The following is a 12,178-nucleotide window of genomic DNA, read 5'->3' as shown; positions in this document are numbered from 1 at the left end:
CTTGAAGATAGACACATGCCAGGGTGCTAGAATGGGGCAGGGAGGCAACGCCTCCCCCAAACTGCACCCATGGGCATCCTCAGCCCCGCTGCTCTGGACGCCGGAAGCCATGTGGGCGCATGACAGCTCTTGAGGCTTCCCTTTGCTTCCCTGTCATTTTCTGCAGGGAAGCAAAGAAATCTGCGGAGGGACCTGAATTCTGCGCCCGCGCAGTGGCACAGAATCCCCTCAGGAGTAGTTTGTACCGCACCTAGTGCATTGGGATCCTGGTCCATGAAAGGGATGCCTAGGCACTATGACAATATAAATAACATGTAAATGAAAATTATCGTGATGTCCTGTCACTCTGGAGCAATGTGCAAATGTGCCTACAAAGAGGCCAAGTGAAGATGCTGGAATGTTATTCAGTAGGGAATGGGAAGAGATATGATCACTTAAACACTAACCCATAAAAGGGATTAATAGCAGTAATAGGGAAAAACCAGAGTTAAGCCCAGACATGAGATAAGGCAGAGGGGTAGTAGTCAGCAAGTGATTCATTCAGCAAATACAAGGGCGTTTCACTGTTGTTTCAGGGAGTTTAAAGAATCGAGGAATCAGGTTTCTTCTTTATTCCCTGAATAAATATTTGTTGTCCCTGTTGGCTCTGGGGTCATAGCAAGAGCCCCAAAGGCCTGAGTCTCCTCACAGCTGTTTTAGAGCAGTGTCACTCCGTTGGCTTAGGGGAGTTATTTCTGAACGACACTGGTACGACAGAGGAAAACCAGGCCCTGCACTGCCATAGGAATTACCATTCTGGATCAGGTCAAGGGACCACCTCGTCGGATATCCCATCTCCGACGGGGGCAGCACCAGAGGCTACGGAGGAAGGCACCAGAACCCTGCAGTGAAGAATGAATGGAATAATCTGTTGTGAAACAGAGGCTCCTCACTTTCCCAGAGAGCTTGGTAGCATAAGATGGGATTTACTTTGGGCAGGTCACACTTAAACCGCTGCAGTGGTGCCACTGTAGCGCTTCAGAGAAGATGCTACTACTCTGATGGGAGAACTTCTCCCATCGGCATAGTTAATCCATGTCCCCGAAAGGAGGTAGCTATGTTGATGGGAGAAGCTCTCCCACCGATTCATGCAGCGCTGTCTATACTGAGGGGTAGGTTGATATAACTGCGTCACTCAGGAGCTCTGAGCGACGTAGTTATACCAGACCCTACTCCTGATTTCCTGGGGTAGTCCACTACCTACTGCTGCTTCTCGGTGTACTTGGGACCAGATCCTGAAAGGCATTGGGACTCCTAATGTCTATTGAAATCAATGGAAGTTAGGAGCATAAATATCTTTGAGAATCCGGGCCTTGGTCGTGAGTTTTTTACCATCCGGTGACAGTTAATTCTGTCACTCCTACGCACAAGGGACGTTTCCTCTTAAGCCGCATTAGCTGGAGGTTGGTTTATGCCCTGTGGGTTTATAGCCCTTCCAAAACTCTTGGGCCAAGATGAAGCAACTAGTGATCTTGGGTATCTTGATGCTACTTCACACACCGTAAAGGGGCCTGGTTTTCTGAGGGCAAGAGTCCTGCTCTGTCAGTAAATCAAGCCCCTTTGAGGAGACTCAAGCTGGGCACCCAAACTCACCAGCCACTTGTGAAAATCCTGTCCCATTGGTTTTGTATTTTGGTTTTGTTTAAACCTTTGCTATTGTATCTCTGGCTGGTTTTGTTATCTCTATAAATCTCCAGCCCTTTTTGGCACCCCGCTAAGGTACAGATTAAGCATGTTTGTGTTTTCCAGCCAGTCCCAAGGGACATCTGTCCGCATCTCAAAAACCACACCCCCAGTAAATAATACTAACATTTAGCAATTATGTAGCTATCTAGCTTTCATGTGCCATCAAATTCACCCATGCAGAGGGCCAGCACAAGATCTGTGCACCATTTAAGTTCTCAAAGCAGGGCCTTCTGCACAGGGGGTGAATTTCAGCCACAAGTATTTGGTCTTCGTTCATAGATTTTAAGGCCGGGGGAATGATTAGATTTTCTAGTCTGGCTATCTGCATTACACAGGCCAAGGAATAAAGCACCTCTTTCAGAAAGACATCCAGTTTTGATCAGAAGACATCAAGAGATGGAGAATCCATCACTTCCCTTAGTAGTTTGTTCCGACGGTTAATCCTCACTGTTAAAAATACTTCTGACGCTCACTGAGCTGTTTGCCTCAATAAAACCCCATAGACCATTGGTGGGATGGTCCAGTGGTTAGGGCACTAGGCTAGGACCTGGGCAATCTGGGTTCAATTCTCTGCTCTGTTGCAAACTTCCTATGTGACCTTGGCCCAAGTCACTTAGCGTCTGTGCCTTAGTTCCCCATCTAGACAATGGGGATAATAGCACTGCCCTACCTTGCAAGGTGTTGTGAGGATAAATCCATTAAAGATGGTGAGGTGCTTCAATACGCTGGTGATGGAGGCTGTAAAACAGGGGAAGCGCAGAACTTATTTTATTCTAGCTATAAAGGAAGCAGCACAGTTCGCTAGTCACTTGATCTATTTAAGCAGACACTCTGCTGATGAGAACGCTAGACATGCCGAGGCAGAGGGATTTATGTATTTATTGCTGATTATTTAAACAACTCCCCCTCTAGAGCTTGTCACCTGCCTGATTCTGAATTATTTGCTGTCAAGAATAGATGTTTAAGAAAACTAAGTGCTAGGCCAGGTCATTCCAGGTGATGTTGCATCACTCATGGCAAAGATAACGGATTAATTGCTTTCTCCACCGATGCCACCAGGACCAAGTGAGCAAGAGAGTTACATGCAAAGGCCAGAAAACCGCAGCAAGGAAAGCATCTTGTTAGAAGCAGCTCTTGGATGAGCAATGAAATTTCTGGCCCCCAGCCAGTGCAGAGAAAGATTCATAGACAAGACTGTTATGATCATCAATCTGACCTCCTGCGTAATGCAAGTCATGGATCTCCGCCTAGTGCTTTCTGTAACGAACCCATGAACTTGTGGATGAACAACAGATTGTCTTACAGAAAGACATCCAATCTTGATGTCAAGACTCCAAATGATGGAGAATTTACCACATCTCTTGTGAAGCCGTTCCAGAGGTTAATGACTCTAATTGTTGAAAACATGCATCTCATTTCCAGTTGTGATTGCTTCAGTTCCCAGCTCTCGGATGTTGTTCTGCCTTTTTTTGGGTAGACTTAAGAGCAGTTTGGTGTCAGCAATCTTCTCCCTGCATTACATAGTGCCTGTCATGACAGGGAATCATAGCCCATATTAAATAGAAGAGTTTATTAAAGAAAACAACTGCAACCTAAGGGCTGGTCTACTCTGAAAAGTTATATTGGCATAGCTCCGTTGCTCAGGGGTGTGAAAAATAGCAATTTAGCCGGGGTAGCACAGGCTACAGCTTAGGTTAGCTCCCGAGAACGTACCCAGGGGATCCAGACAGGTTTCTACTCAGGCTACCCCAGCTACACTGCTATTTTTAGTGCACCAACTCAAGCACAGCTAGCCCATGACTGTCTATCCACCCTGGGACGCACGGTGCCAGCTGCTGTGTAGATATAGCCTCAGTGTCCCCCCCCACAGGCAGTTGCTGACAACTTGCCCCCTCCCCCCAGGACAATGGAGTCTTCCTAAGTGTGTGTGTGAGTGGGGTGGGGGGGCACAAGGCCCCGCCCCTGCCCCTCCTCTTCCTCCCGAGGCCCCGCCCTCTGGCCAAGCTAAAAGCCAGACCTGGGCCAGGGAGCCTGGGCCCCTCCACCTGCCAGGAGTGGGTGGGCCTGAGAGCAGCCCCCAGCCTGTGTCCCTGCCCCCGGCAGGTGCGGGTCCTTGGCTCCCCACACCTGCCCGCGTGGTTCTTACCCCGACCCGACTTCTGGCCTGGCCTGAGGGGCCAAGAAGCCACAGCCGGGCCATGATAAGAGCCTCCCAGGCAGCTGTGGGGAACCGCGGACCCTCCATCTGCCCTGGGCAGGGGTCCCGGGGGCAGGGACGTGGGCCGGGGGCTGCTCTGGCCCCTTCCCCAGCCAGGTGGAGGGTCTGCAGCTCCCCCACAGCTGCCCACGTTCCCCGGGCCACTTTTACCCAGGATGGGCTCCAGAATCTGGGCTCCAGATTCTGGCCCCCTTCCCCCATCAGGGGGAAGGGGGCCAGGCCTGTTGCAGGGGGCCTGGCCCGTCCACTTCCAGAAGTAGGAGTGCCATGGCCCCTCGACCCCCGCCCCCTTGCTCCCAGGGAGTCCTTTTAATTGTTTGTGGTCTTTTTGCTCTCTAGGATTTGAGCCTTGGCAACCCAGCTGCCCACTTCATGGCGCAGCTACTGATATCTTAACTCCCCCGGAGCTGTTAACCCCAGGTGTCTTCTCCTGGGCATGGCTTCACTTCCTCTAGCAGCCTGTAACTTTATGCAGCCAGGCAGGATAATATCAAAGGGGACGGGTCACAGCCAGGTCCATGACCCCTATTCACAGCGTGACCTTCCCAGCAGCATTCGCCCCAGCAGCCCCTCATTCCCTTTCTTCGCCTGCACAAACGGAGGTAAACGGGAGTTAACCTCTTATTCACTGGGGACCGGTTCATGTTCCTGCACCCGGTCACGTGAATGAATTGGAATTTTGGAACAAGTGGGTCTGTGGGCCACCTACCCCCTTGAAAAAATAACTGGGTAAAGGCAGGAAAGAAAGCAGGACCTCCCGCCTGCTTATTTAAGAGTGAGTGAGGAACAAAACCTCAATAGGTCTTTCTGTTGCTCTTGGCCATGCTGATCAGCCTCTTGTGAGTCCAGGGCACTCTCCCACTAGCAGGAAATGCTGCTGTATGGGAGAGTGGACTCAGGTGTAACCTATATGCCTAATAGGGAGATATCTGTTTAAGAGACCCATTGGGGGAGGTAGGAGTGAGCTGTGTCTGGGTCATTGTTGCTGGGCAGATTAAGCACTCCACATCAAGAAGCTTCTGGAATTGGCTGTGGTTAATTTTGGGTCTGCTCCAATAGGTTCCCTATTGCTGGGGTCAGACTCCATGAGGGCAAGCGGTCAGGGCAGCTGCTTTGCAGAAGGCCACGTGCCCTGTGTGAGTTGAGAGAAGCTGAGCCCAGGAGCAGGAAGCAGGCTGTTGTCCCTAACTCTGAAGCATTTTGCAGCCGGTCAGTGATATTGTTACCCTCCAACAGGGAAGCCTGGACAATGGTAATTATAGCAAGGGGAAACTGGAAGGGAAAATTAACCTCTTCTGCTTTAATTGTAGGCTTTGAATGTTGTTTTGATTTTAGCCAAACTGTTCTAGTTAAATTGTCTCAACTAGTGCGAGTCACCAACTTTTCTGTAATTGTAGTAATGGGGAGTCATTTATATTTTGCTATTCTGAGTCTTGTATTTTCTTGCAACAGGGTTTTCTTTAAATCTATACACTTGTGACTTAACTGAGTGGTTGGTTAATCAGTTAGCTGACCGGCTAGCAGTGATTTCAGCAGAGGAAGAGTCTGCCTGGATTCCAACTGAAGATTCCTACAAGCAAATGGAGGGAAGATGTTTTAGAGTCAGCAGACTGTATAGATTTGGTGATCAAAGACTCTGAGACTTAGGTGAACTAAACCTAAGGGTTTGGGAAACTCTTCGCACTGTTTCTGTGGGGACTGAACTGTTCAGATTTTAATTTTTCTTTGTTTATGTATAACTGAAGATAATGTCTGTGGATTATAAAATAGCCATGTCATGCTGAAAAAATTAGATTGTTTCTTTATCATAAGATTTTGTAAAGTTATTTAATTAAATTCATTTCTTTAGTTCCTTTTGGGACTTGAATGTGGGGAGGTTGACCCTGTGCAATCCTTGCTGAAAATCCTTAGAGACTGAACTCTTGGTCTCCAGCTACTTTTCTATGGGTGTTGGTTTTTTTTGTTTTTCTAGGCACTGGAGATGGGCAGTGAATGAACTCTAGCCTGCCCAAAGGTTACATCAGCACAGCACTGCCATATCTGGACAGAAGGATAACCCCAAGCATAAGAAGATTAAAGTTATTCCACCCTCTCTGGAGGCAGAGCAGCTGTGATCTTGAAGAGAGAGCATGGAACAAAATACCTCTTCTGCCACAGTTGCCTCCATACTATAATAAGGATACAGTGCAGCAACCTAGCTGATGAACAATTATGCAGTTCTTTCCAGTCCTTGTCATTCAGTGTTGATTCTAAGACAATGCATTTCCTCACCTTTTTTTGGGGGGGCAGAGACTTTAAGGCACCTGCTCCCCTACTTGGTGTAAACTTTGCTTGTGCCAATCAGAAACGAACACAAACAGGTTTGATGTCGGGTTGGTAGCCTAGGCCTGCCTGCCAGGCAGGCAGAGGAGAGGAGAAAAAAAAAAATCCTGTGTACACCCGTAACCGCCACCTGCCACCCCTCCTGCCTCTCTCTGCTCTCATGTTTCAAACAGAGCTTCTACGTTGCCGGTCGTTATCGTTGGTTTGTATTTGTAAAGTATCAGTTATTACTAACATTTCCAGTCCTTAAGAGTAAAGATCCCAGTCACAGTTCTTCATGTGTTCTATGAGGCAAGCCTGCACGTGGCATCTTTATACATGGACATTAAAGCTTCAAGAGCGTGGAACGATCTTCACAACATGTCATAGAAGCCCCTAAAGTTTCCAGGTTTGAAAACATTAGCAGTGGATCCTGGAAACAACATCTAATGACTGAATTACAAATAACCAGTGCTGGATGGTCAGTTGTACAAATGAATGTTCAGTCATAAGCCTCACGCTAGGCCAACATAGAATGTGAGCAGATAAGATCTCAGAGTGCACATGTGTCCTGACTAAATAATTCAAAACAATCCATATGATAAAAATTAATCTTTCCTGAAACACTGATGAGGCTCCATGCCAGAGCAAGGCACATGTGTTAACATCATGGGTTGGATTCAGTGGTAGCTGTTTGAAGCACTGGGGATCTGGAGATAACAATTACAGGCTAGTGAGGAAGGTGGGAAGAAAGCAGATAGGCAAGATTATCCAAGGTATGTTTAAGCCACCTGTTACCATGGTATCTAAGTGCTCAATGGGTTAAGAGCAACAAGCACTAAAAGCTTCTAATTTGCTGATTTATAGTAAGACTGGCAACATCAGGGACTCCTCTCACCGCTGCATCTAGTAACTGGCTCCATCTACAGGCCATATTTAGTGTGGGAAATCAGCCCATCTTCACTGAGCTGACCTCCCATCACAAAGGGATCAGTATGGAGAGCCTTGGATTAAATCCACCTCTGCTTGTGCCACACAAAGTTTCAGGAGAGATTTCCTCAGTGCCTCTTTTTTCCATAAGTTTTTCCATCATAGCCAAACACTGGGTTTTCTATAATAAACAAGATGATTGGAAAGAAATCACTAACTCCACTCCCACGACTTAGGGAGACAGGGATAAAAAACCCAATTATTTATTTTGTCCTTTTTTTCAGTTGCTTGTGATTTATATCACCGAGGGATCAGAATCAGACCTAACAAACGCTGACTCTGAATGCAATTATGCCAAGTGCCTTTCAGATGATTTTCCTAGAGGGACTGCTCGGGGATTCCAGGAAAACATTATTTGAAAAACTTCAGTTTCCAGCGAAGAGATTTCTAAAATTCCATTTTCACCAGCCATTCACCAACCCACAGTCTAAGGAGAATTATGAAGGCAAAGCTATAAGTTAGAGCCTTTTTCACTTAGGTCTGACTGCAGAGAACAAGCTTATCTGTGACAACGGGACAAATTCTGATCTCATATCAGTGTTAATCAGTGCTGACTTCAATGGAATTCCTGAATTTACAGTGGAGTAACTGAGATCAGAATTTATTTGGCCTTTTATCTAGTTCCTTCTGCTTCAAGTTACAAGTCACTGTTTAAAATGCTATCCCATCATCATAGTGATATAATAAAGACTTGGGGAAGGCCATTTTTCTAAAGTGAATCTTACTAGAAATTATGAGCTCTGCTATATCTCTGTTGCTTTAAAAAAAAATGGGCATTTTTTCAAAGTTGCGTCCCACTCTAACAATAAGCCAGGTCTATAGCATGTAAATATAATATTGCATTAATAGTTCTGCCTTAGATTGGCCACATAGCATTAAGATGCATTTTATGAACAGCTTGAAGTGTGATTAACAGACTCTTATCTAATGTAACGTGTGCCATAAATACCTTCTCTTTCACACATGGACATTTTGGGCCAGATACTCAGGTGGTAAAAATTGGCAATGTTCACCAGCCAAGTATTTGGCCTGTTTTGTATTTCATGCTTTCAGTAGTTCCAGTACAGAAGGTACTGCTGTCTAAAGGTTAGAGCCATGGGCTGGACATCAGGACCTGCTCAGGCAACAAGACAGACCAATTATCCTGATTCAACCATGCACGTTGAAACCGCTGAAGTAGAGAATGTGTGTATGTACCCATGCCTTCTACTGGAAGAAAATCAGAGCTGCCATAGCCCCTCTGCTGCTAACAATGGAGGCAGGAGTTGACTGGAAAGAGTTCCAGGTTGGCACCTTTTCTGATGGGAGAGGGTCCTGGGGAGCCCAAGTGGCTGGGTTCTGTGCTTCCAGAGCAGGAGTATTTGAGTTCAGTCTCCACTATTGCTGCGAGGTTCCAGTTGCCCATGGTGAGCAGCATACTAATGACAATGGGGAAGTCGCAAGTGGCTGCAGATTTGGCAGGTTACACAGTAAATTCTCTCTCGATGTATGGTTCACGGGAGTTTTCCAGTCCCTTGGAAAGCTGACGCTTCTCTGTGGATCAGGTTGTGTCTGCCTCCTAGTGGCCACTAGAATCCTCAGGATGCTTGCTAGACCCACTGTATGTGGTCCTTGGGTCCAATCCCACCGCCATATCTTGGGCCAGGACAGAACACTCCTCTCCTGCCTCACTCCAGGTGCCTAGAGCTCACCCAGTTCCACTAACACACCATTTGCCCCTCTTTGACTCTCTATCCCAGGGATTGTTCCTCTTCATTCACAGGGCCCCACATTTTTCAGGGCCATCACCCACTTCCCAGTCATCAGAAGGGCACGGCTTGAATGCCTGTCCCACCAGGCCACAAGGAGTGGTCCTTCCCCTAAGGTGGTCTGACAAGCTTCACATACGCTTAAGGGAAAACTCAGCAGGGGTTCCTTGGCTGAAATAGCACTCTGCATAGTTTCACTACATTAATGGGCACTCTCCCAACATGCCTGGGTTTTCCACATTGGTAACCTCTTACCAGGAATTCCTAGTCACCCCCAGGGGAATTTCCCCTAGATTGTGAGACTGACTGCGGGAGGAGAGAGGTAACCCTTCTGAACCCTACAGCTAGGGCTATCCAGGACCCTCTCCCCTTGAGCATTTCCCCCAGCCTCCCCAGGTTGGGTCACTTCCCACCTAGCATGCCACTCAGCTCCCTTGGCCTTTGTAGGCCTCTGCTCTCTCCACTACCTCATCACACACGATGGCCAAAAATCCTTTACCCAGCTTTGGGCTCCCACAGATAGGATCTGCAAAAATTGTTCCAGAACCACCTGCTCCATGGTTCTCTCTACAGAGCACATCTGGACACAACTGATGGGTAGCGAGGTCCTGCAGCTGCCAGGCTACTAGACACGGATGTGCTCCCCATGGAAATGGCTCAAGCAGGGACGGGTGACAATGTGTCTCCAGAGTCAGTCCCAGCCTGTCTAAAATGGCTGATTTTTCTTCAGGACACAAGCCTGATTGCTCATTGCTGTAGGCTCATTATGCTGCCTGGGCCTATCCCATCAGAAAAGGTGCCAACCTGGGCACCCAAGTCAACCCTTTCCAGTCAGAAGCACTGGCCATTTGCTTAAAGATGGCAAGGAAAGCCTCAGGGTCACCTTCTAGACCCAACTTCACTGACCCAGGGCCAGGCCTACCTGAGCTTCCCTCTCTAGGATCAACAAGATTCCCTGGAGCCCACTTCCAAAGTGCATCAAAAACCACTTCTGTTGCTGGCCCCCTGGGAGAATTGCATGGGGCTGATTCTGCCATTCCTGGTGGTGTTGCTGCACCACCTCCATGAGGCGGAGAACATCCTCCATCTTTTCCCTTTCGCATTTAAAAAAAAAACTAAGGGGGAGGCCCCCCCAGTCCAGCTGTCACTTCTGCAGCAGTCTTTTCCACAGTTGTTTTTGTTTTCTCTTTTGCTGTCTTGATTTCCCCTGAGTTCCGGAGATCAGTCACGTGCTCGTGTTCTCCACCACATGTAGGGCTGCTGGCCTGTCTTCCCCAGCCCGAGGAGGAGTCACGCTATGCCCACAGGCTGTGCAGCCCGTCCATCAGGGCACAGTTTTAATCTTCAACAACAAAAAACCCTCACAAATAAGGCAGGCTGCAGGGACGCAGAGGCCTCTCCCCTGGCATCTCTTCCCTCTTCTCCAGGGCCTGCCACAGGAGCTAACCACCTTCCTGCAGCCTGCTCCATCTGACATCTCTAAGCCCCCTGGATAAAACATCTGAGCCCTTCCCAGCTGGGCCTGACAATCCAGCAGGGTTAGCTGGCCCCATGCTCCCTGGTTTTTAAAGGTGCAGACCACCCTGTTTCTGGGAGATTTCTGCTGGTCAGCCTAGCAATTGGAGCCCATCTCCTGTGTGTTCTGTTTACTGATCCAGCTGCATTCTTGCCTTCTAGTCATACCCACGTCCTAGCTGTTAGTTACATGGAGTCTTTCTGAAATAGATCCGGATATTGAAAATATACTGACAGTGCTCAAAACTACACTCACGTTACAAGTACAAAGTGCTTACTGATAGTGCTAATGCCTGTGTCTCAACATTTCCTAGCCTTTAAGGGCAGAAGGGTCCATTGGACCATCTACTCTGACTTCCTGTATTTTACAGATCACAGAATTGTGTCGAGTTACTCACGGTTTGAGACCAACAACCTGTGTTTGGCTAAATATCTTGCAGAAAGGCATCCAGTCTTGATCTGAAGACATCAAGAGACTGAGAACCCACCACTTCCCCGGTAGTCTGTTCCAGTGGATAATCACCCTCACGCTTAAAACGTGTTGCCTTATTTCTAATTTGAATTTGTCTGGCTTCAGCTTCCAGCCATTGGTTCTTCTTATGCTGCTCTCTGCAACATTAAAATAGCCCTTTGGTAACCTGATATTGGCTCTCCACGTGGTACTTCTACAGCATAATCAAGTCACCACTCGATCTTCTTTTTGATAAGCTAAACCGACTGAGCTTGTGAAGTCTCTCACTGGTAAGTATTCCTCTCCCCCAGCTTTGGAATTGTTTTTCTGGCTCTCCTGGTATTCTGGGTAAACAGCACTGACAGGAACATGGAACTGACCTTATCGGTTATGAGATACCTTTCTCCACAAATTTCAGTAAGGTGCCCAGCGTTTTTGAGTTGACTGTAGTGCTGATGGAGGGTCCCAGACCAACAGCCTTGGAGCCGAACAGGCAATAGCAATGCGAGTCTCTTCCATACCATCCTGCCCCATCCTTCAATCCCAAAGAGAAGGGCTGAGACGGAAGCTCAGCCTCCATACTCCATTCAGCCCTTAGTTTCTCTACCAACATCCCCAGCGGGGGTGACAAGTAGCACTCATTGTGGTGGTGGGTTTGTGACGCTTGCCCACTAAGAACTGGGCTGCTACTCACTAGATTCACTTAGAGGGGTAGCCGTGTTAGTCTGGATCTGTAAAAGCAGCAAAGAGTCCTGGGGCACCTTATAGACTAACAGACGTATTGGAGCATGAGCTTTCGTGGGTAAATACCCACTTCTTCGGATGCATCCGACGAAGTGGGTATTCACCCAGGGAAAGCTCATGCTCCAATACATCTGTTAGTCTATAAGGTGCCACAGGACTCTTTGCTGCTTTTATAGATTCACTTAGTCCTCTGATTAGCCATTGGGGCGGCTCCAGGCACCAGCACGCCAAGCGCGTGCCTTGGGCGGCAAGCCACGGGGGGTGCTCTGCCGGTCGCCGCGAGGGCGGCAGGCAGGTTGCCTTCGGCAGCATGCCTGCGGAGGGTCCGCTGGTCCTGTGGCTTTGGCAGACCTCCCGCAGGCGTGCCGCTGAATCCGTGGGACCGGGTACTTCCCACAGGCAAGCTGCCGAAGGCAGCCTGCCTGCCGTGTTTGGGGTGGCAAAATACCTAGAGCCGCCCCTGTTAGCCATCAACTGCTAACCACT

General features: G+C 48.3%; 4 long non-coding RNA genes across 4 annotated transcripts; 2 read left to right on the top strand and 2 right to left on the bottom strand.

Moving 5' to 3' along the window:
* Positions 1–518: 518 nt before the first annotated feature.
* On the bottom strand, positions 519–5,515 carry LOC120376392. The gene is made up of 4 exons (XR_005587278.1): positions 5,430–5,515; positions 3,079–3,252; positions 2,396–2,463; positions 519–881 (listed from the first exon to the last, which is right to left on the bottom strand). It is a non-coding gene; the product is annotated as an uncharacterized LOC120376392 (long non-coding RNA).
* LOC120397966 lies at positions 4,920–6,161 on the top strand. The gene is made up of 3 exons (XR_005594104.1): positions 4,920–5,195; positions 5,396–5,590; positions 5,916–6,161. It is a non-coding gene; the product is annotated as an uncharacterized LOC120397966 (long non-coding RNA).
* On the bottom strand, positions 5,900–6,580 carry LOC120397974. The gene is made up of 2 exons (XR_005594113.1): positions 6,501–6,580; positions 5,900–6,162 (listed from the first exon to the last, which is right to left on the bottom strand). It is a non-coding gene; the product is annotated as an uncharacterized LOC120397974 (long non-coding RNA).
* On the top strand, positions 6,427–7,938 carry LOC120397970. The gene is made up of 2 exons (XR_005594106.1): positions 6,427–6,477; positions 7,459–7,938. It is a non-coding gene; the product is annotated as an uncharacterized LOC120397970 (long non-coding RNA).
* The last annotated feature ends 4,240 nt before the right edge of the window (positions 7,939–12,178 follow it).

The sequence above is a fragment of the Mauremys reevesii genome, linkage group 1, assembly GCF_016161935.1.
Source record: "Mauremys reevesii isolate NIE-2019 linkage group 1, ASM1616193v1, whole genome shotgun sequence".
Taxonomy (NCBI): Eukaryota; Metazoa; Chordata; order Testudines; family Geoemydidae; genus Mauremys; species Mauremys reevesii.
The sequence above is the reverse complement of the archived record's forward strand: the minus strand, read 5'-3'. Positions and strand labels throughout refer to the sequence as shown.